Raw genomic sequence first — 7,229 nt, 5'->3', positions numbered from 1 at the left:
TTAGGATACAACAAAATGTAAAAAAAAAACCCAACCAAATTACAGGAATAATTTGTTAAAATAAGGATTCCTTTGCAGGATTACAATTCTGTTCCAAAGTATATTTACATATACATAATGCAGCGATGGACAAATTATGTCTATCATTAGTTCAATCACTGATACTAGAGAGAAGAAGAGAGATGAGGCTTACAAACGTGCGTGAGCCTTATCTGTTGTGCAGATCGTACGTAGTGTCCGTATTCTATTCCTCCTTCAATGTAGCACTCATTTTGTTGAATTGGCGCAAGCCTGCAGTTTCGTAAGGTTGCTTTTGTGTATGCATATTGGGCAGTTGCCCGATAGTGATGTGTTCAGGGACGTTTAATAATAATAATATTATGAATGATTATACAGTGGAACCTCGGTTTTCGAACGCCTCTCAGTTTCGAACAAATCTTTGAGAAATTCTTGCTTCGCTGTTCGGTCAAAAATTCGGAGTTCGAACACCGGTAATGCGTGAGTGCGTACGCTAGAGTGCGATGCTGAGCGGCGTACGGGTGTAGATCGCCCCCACCCTTCGTGACCAACTGTTATCACGTGCGCACTTGCCTCTTTTTGCTTTCGCTTTTAATATCGGTGAACGGAGTGTTTTAGCCCCTAACTATGCCTCCGTAGAAGGTCGGTGCAAGCAGGACAGGTGAAATAAGAAAAGTTGTTCGTACAAATATTGCCTTTAAGAAAGACATAATAGCTAAATATGAAAGAGGTGTGCGAGTTTCCGATCTTGCTAGGGGGAATACAGCATGCGCCTTCTGCTGACCACCACAAAGGTAAGAAATCCAATTCATATTTCTTTTCTTTATCTTTTTTTTTTTTTTACACGTTCGTGTTAGCGTAATCTTTCGTACGGAAGATTATGATAACGCGAACGTACGATTAGCCTGGGTTAGCTTTATGATTCGAGGTAAACATTCAGGGTGTTGGAACTGAGCCCAAAATTCAGGGTGTTGGAACGGAGCCCCCTTTCCAATAAAGCGCTAGCCACTTGTGGTGCTAAATGACTTGTAAACGACCTGATTTTTTTATTTTTACACGTTCATGTTAGCGTAATCTTTCGTACGGAAGATTACGATAACGCGAATGTACGATTAGCCTGGGTTAGCTTCATGTTTACGTTAAACATTCATGGTAAACATTCAGGGTGTTGGAACGGATTAAAATGATTTATATTATTTTTAATGGGAAAAATGATTTCGGTGATTGAACAAATCGGTTCTCGAACAGGGTTCTGGAACGGATTATGGTCGAGAACCGAGGTTCCACTGTAATACATTTGACTTCAAAGCGCATTTCAGAACACCCAAGGTTACTGTACACAGTATATCAAACAACAATGAAACAAGAAAGCAATAAATACAAAATAAAACAAAAAATAAAAAATAAAAAAGGGGTGTGGGGGGTATCTGAGGCAGTTTATTATGAATAGGCAAATCTGAAGAGGTGGGTTTTGAGTCCGGATTCAAAAATGGAAGTAGGTGTAGTAAAATGATTGTCTTTTTGGATTTTACTGGAAATGAATGTTTAAAATCCACTTTACGATCACTGCATTAATGTGATCTCAATGTGAACTAAAGCAGGTCATATCCTGTCAGCCATGTGAAAGGGAAACTTTTCTTTTCGCTTAATAAATTAAACTACGTGGATCGAATTGGAGCACTTTTGTAAGTCTACAAGCAACTTCCTGACCTTGGTTTCCTCCAATTCTATTTCAAGGTTACACTGTGCAATTATACTAAACACAATTTATCAATTTTATATATTTCATGTTTTTTTTTTGCTTATTGAAATACTTGGTATAGGTGTAATTGAAGTTACTGAAACAAATCAAGTTACGTTAATGACATATTGTTTTTTTAAATATTTTGTCTATTGTGTGTTAACAATGCCCAACTGAGTTCAAAGAGCCTAAATATATATATATATATATATATATATATATATATATATATATATATATATATATATATATATATATATATATATATATATATATATATATATATATATATATATATATATATATATGTAATATTTATATGTAATATTTATATTTAATATTTATATTTAATACTCATGTTTAATATTTATATTTAATATTTACATTATTTTATTATCAGTGTTCTGGCAACAGAATGCATTAGGCTCAAGGAAAAGAGTAGGGGACATGGGGGAAAGAGAGCAATTTTACGTTTTCTTTCATTCTAGGACGAAAATGGTGAAAGTAAGAAAAGGACTGTTTCAAATACAGTCCAAATGCCAATCCAAATCCTAAAAATCTGAAAAAAAGACGAGATTATTCAGACAGCTTGACAGTGGTCTCAATGATGATTTCAGCTAGAAAATACTGTCAGAATGTAGAATATATATTACGGACACCACCATTAGAATAGAATAGAATATACCTTTATTGTCATTGTTACAACATGGGTTGAATATATTGTGACAACGTAATTGGACGTGGCACTCCGGGTCCACATTTTACAGTGACGATAGAGAAGAAAAAGAGATAAAGGAACAAAGAAGATGTTTGTACTGTCCTTGTTGCATAGGCTTTGTTTTCCTCCGGAGAGGGGTATATGAGGGGGTGAGGGACAGACAGAGATGGCCGACTCCAACTACATGTTTGATCTTACTGTACACACGGTCCAGTGTTTTTTCCCCAATTGCGCAGTCCACGTATTGAATACATTTGGGAAGTACAGTCCTTAAGCATGACGATAAAAGCGAATTAATTAATGTGAAAGTGTGAGAAATACCAATAAGGTAGATTGTTTCTTGTGGCTATCTCTTAAAATCTCAAATAATCCAAATCACAGTTACAAGCTGCGTTTGGACATGGGAATAAGCAGATGGACAATTTGAGCGAGAATGTGTGAGCAGAGAAGGTGCCAAAGGGATAAAAATGTGTGAGAAACTCTGGCCCCTGGTGGATATATCCAACAAGGATGGGACCAATGTTTTGGTGGACAGGAAAGAGATTGCCTATTGGATATTTTCAGACCAGGATTGACTACATAATTAGCAACCTTTTGACAAGAAAAAGAGCTAGATTGAAAACAGAATCGGAAATCTAACACCATTGTTGGTGCGGTTTATTCACGCGTAAAATTTTTATCTTGCTTCAAGATAATGATGCCATAGCCTAAAATTAGTCTTGAGTCGAGATTTTCTTTTTGTTTAAATTTGAAAAAGCTGTACATTAAAAAAAAAGCGGTAGCCATTTTTAAGAGAACGATAGCGTTAGTTTAACGCATAAATGGTAATGTTGATGAGTATGGGTTAGTCATCTTATTATCGTGACCCTCATGTCTTACTCAAACACTCTCATATAAAATACTAAAATGTGTGTTTTTCTGAGTGTTTTCTAGTACATTTTTACATCAGTATAATTATTTAATTAAATACATAAATTACTTAAATATAGACACGAAACTAAAGTTCTTTGCCGGACAAAAAAAAGCCTTCAATGTGTCACAAAAGCAAAGGACATAAAATCATTGCCACAAAGTTGTTTTTTCAACAAAAATGAGAGTCACTAGTTATGCAATGCGTATTGTTGGGAATTAAATATCAAAATGTACCGTTTACCTTATTGTTCGAATTACTTATCTGACTCCATTAACCAAACACAACCGACATTCACCCAACAATTTATGCGCGCTCCTTTCTTGAGGGAAAAGATGAACAAGAAAGCCGACATTTTCACACGGGGCAGATTTGATTTCATTAACAATTTAACTAAGTGTACTCCATCGAAAACGTCCGAATTAGTGTCGTTGGAGTCTCTGGGAAGGCGTCTTCTTTAGCTCTCTCCTATTCACCATCTTCTCCCCGCATAATGCCGTGCCGACTCCTCCCATGGGCGTGCCAAGGAAGCCCCCTCTGGGCGTCGCAATGTCTGGAATACTCAAAACAACACTGAGCGTTTCTAGGTCATCAGGGAATTTCTGCGTCTGGATGTGCTGATTATCTTATCAGCCCTACGTCCCGTTCCCGGAGTTCCTGTAAACAACATTTTCCACCAGGGTGCCCTGACATTGAATTACAGCCCAGTCAGTGAATATCTTTTGCATTAAATGTAACTTGTAGTCAATCGTATAAAATTATTTATAGTCAAATGTATAAAATCCTTCAGTATTATATGATGTTATTCTCAAAACTTCAGAGCAATATAGTTTTCTCCCAGTGATTTAGGATGTGGTATCAGCAGTGTTTGACCGTTACCTAAAAAAAGTAATTAGTTATAGTTACTCAATATATTTTCCTAAAAGTAACTGAATTACTTTATAGTAAAAGTAACAAGTTACTAGGGAAAGTAACCTTTTCTGTTTCTTTAAAAAGAAGTCGTCTGTCAAAGATTTGGAAATATTATCAACAAATACTTACTAAATATCTCATCTCATCTCATCAGCTGCACCGCTTATCCTCAGTAGGGTCGCGGGGATGCTGGAGCCCATCCCAGCAATCATCAGGCAGTGGGCAGGGGACACCCTGGACTGGTTGCCAGCCAATCGCAGGGCACACAGGGACAGACAACTCACTCGCTCAGTCACACCTAGGGACAATTTGGACCGGCCAATTCACCTGAAATGTATGTTTTTGGAATGTGGGAGGAAACCCACGCAAGCACGGGGAGAACATACAAACTCCGCACAGTAAGGCCGGGAGCTGGATTTGAACCCACTCAGGAGGTTCCCACGATCTCAGAACTGTGCCGCACACGCGCTAACCACTGCGCCGCCGTGCTGCCCTTACTAAATATTTCTAAAATAATTTCATTTGATGTATGAGAATTGCTACAATTTAATGCATCATTTTAATTTCAAGTCATATGTGAAGTCTGCATATCTGCCTCACAGGATTTTGTCAAGGGGATGAAGAGACATTATCGTGAAAAGTCATTTTACTCTGTGACATAATTTTCAAAACATTTTACACATTATAACAATATCCATCCATCCATTATCTGCTCGGCTTATCCTCAGTAGGGCCGCGGGGATGCTGGAGCCCATTTCAGCTATCTTCAGGCAGTGGCCAATTAACCTGACATGAAACCGGAGTGCCCGGAAGAAACCAACACAGGCACGGGGAGAACATGCAAACTCCACACGGGGAGGTTGCGGTAGCTGGAGTTAAACCCTAAACCTCGTCACCCTGGGGCTGCGTGCTAACCACCCATCCACCGTGTTGCCCACACATTTAAGATAACAATCTATGCTGGGGTGGGCAACTAATTTCATTTGTGAATAAATATACATGGATACATCTCTTTGTTTTTAAATAGAATAATTTCATATCAATTGGTTTTGAAAGGTCTAACAATTCAAGCAAAATCATATATTAGGTCTCGGTTTTAAGCACTTAATTTGATATTTAGTTTTGTAGTATTACTGTACTTTTTTTGTATTTTTGTAGTATTTCTGCACTTGGATTTTTGTTGTATTTTCTTAGTTTGCAGTTTTACTGTAGTACAGTCAAGTCAAGTCAGGTTTGTTTGTATAGCCTTTTTATCTCAAAGAGTCTCTAAGGACTGTACAGACCACATATTATTGCAGACTATTATGAAATAAAACACGTCTAATATGTTAAAAAAACCAAAACAACTAAGGATCTAACAAATGTAAACAAACAATGGTGAAAAGAGCATGGCAGAAATGTATAATTCTCTGAATTATAATTTATGTAGGTAGATACATTACACATAAACACAATAAATCAAGTTAACCAAAAACAAATCAAGTGTAACGTTAAGAAATTGCGATATTAAACTGTAGTTTTATTTTGGGAGAATTTATGTAGTAGTTTTTCCATAGTATTATTTTGTAGTATGTCTGTATTACTTCTGTAGTATTTTTTAGTTTTTCCATATCAGATTTGCTGAGTAAACCTGTAGAATTTTGTAGTATTACTTTAGTTGTATTTTTATGATGTGTCATCATATTTTTGTAGTATTGTTTTTAGTAGTATTTCTGTTTTATTTATATTGAAGTATTTTTCTATTATCACATTACTTTAGTGGTATTTTTGTAGAATTTTTGTGTTAGTATTTTTGAATTATGGCCATAGTACTATTCTCAGAGTTTTCTTGTGGTATTTTTTTTGCATATTTGTAATATTACTGTAATTGTATTTATACAATATTTCTGTAATATTTTTGTAATATTACTGTAGTTGTATTTACACTGTATGTAGTATTTCTCTAGTATTTTGGAAATTTTACTGTAGCTTTATTTATGTAGTATTTGTGTAATAGTAGAGTAGAATTTTGCTGCATATCTGTCGTATTTTGTGGTATTACTGTAGTTTCCTTTTTGTAGTATTTCTGTCATAAAATTTCTGTGGTCGTATTTCTGTAGTTCGATTTTTGTACTATGATATCACTGTAGTGGTATTGTTGTAATCCATCCACCCATTATCTGCACTGCTTATCCTCAGTAGGGTCGCAGGGTTGGCTCAGCCCTTTTCAGCTTTCCTCAGGCAGTGGGCAGGGGACAACAACTGGTTGCCAGGGTATTGTAATATTTCAGTAAAAGTATTTTTGAAGCATTTCCAAAGTAGTAGTTTTGTATTATTTCTGTAGTATTTTTGTAATATTACTTGTATTTTTGTCATAATCCTGTTGTAATATTTCTATAGTAGTGTTTTTGTTTCATCATATTAATTTAGTAGTGTTTTTTTGGGGTATTTCTGTATACTTTTTCTTTTCAGAATGACAGCAAAATAATATATTAGGTCTCTGCTTTTAAGGGCTTAAATTTGGTACTTAGTTTTCTAGTCATGTTTTTCATTGTTATAGACACAAAAAGGATGACGGGTACAAAGTTGACAGGAAAAAAAAAAAAAATTAGTAGTACTGTCACGACCAGAAGCAAGTCGGGTAGCCGGGACAGGAGAACAAAGCATGGTCGGGGATCGGAAGCAAGTCGGGTAGAAAAAAAATAGAATCTAATTGTCTTTACTGTCTATGATATCAATGTATTCTTTGTGTTCTGAGCAGACAGCAGAAAATGCCATTACAGGGGCAGGTTGTGTGTTGGGTGGGCGACTGTGATAGGCTGGTGTATGCTGTGAAACAAACATACAGGGGAACAAAGCGTGGTCGGGGATCAAAAGCAAGTCAGGTAACCGGAGGTGATCGGGAAGCCAGGGTCAGGGGATCGATACAGGAAACAGGGAAGGGTCATTAG

This window comes from Urocampus carinirostris, chromosome 18 (assembly GCF_059441175.1).
Source record: "Urocampus carinirostris isolate Australia breed hairy pipefish chromosome 18, RoL_Ucar_1.0, whole genome shotgun sequence".
In the NCBI taxonomy this organism is placed as follows: Eukaryota; Metazoa; Chordata; class Actinopteri; order Syngnathiformes; family Syngnathidae; genus Urocampus; species Urocampus carinirostris.
Note: the sequence above shows the minus strand (reverse complement) of the source record.